Consider the following 223-nt stretch of genomic DNA (forward strand, 5'->3'; position numbering starts at 1 on the left):
CCGGTGTGCCTGAAGCCCGGGGTCCCCCACGGTACCCCCCGAACCGCGGCGGGAGGCGGCCGCAGGGGCCAAGGAACAGGTGGGCGCCCCGGAAGGTCCCGGCGAGCGGCGGCGGAGCCCGGCCCAGAGCCCCCTGCAGGCCGCACCCGAGCCGCGGCCTGGCGTGGGGAGGCCGCCGGGCCGCACGCCGCATGGCCGGGCAGCGCCGGCCGGGTCCCGGGGG

This window comes from Calidris pugnax, unplaced genomic scaffold (genome assembly GCF_001431845.1).
Source record: "Calidris pugnax isolate Ruff unplaced genomic scaffold, ASM143184v1 scaffold199, whole genome shotgun sequence".
Taxonomy (NCBI): domain Eukaryota; kingdom Metazoa; phylum Chordata; class Aves; order Charadriiformes; family Scolopacidae; genus Calidris; species Calidris pugnax.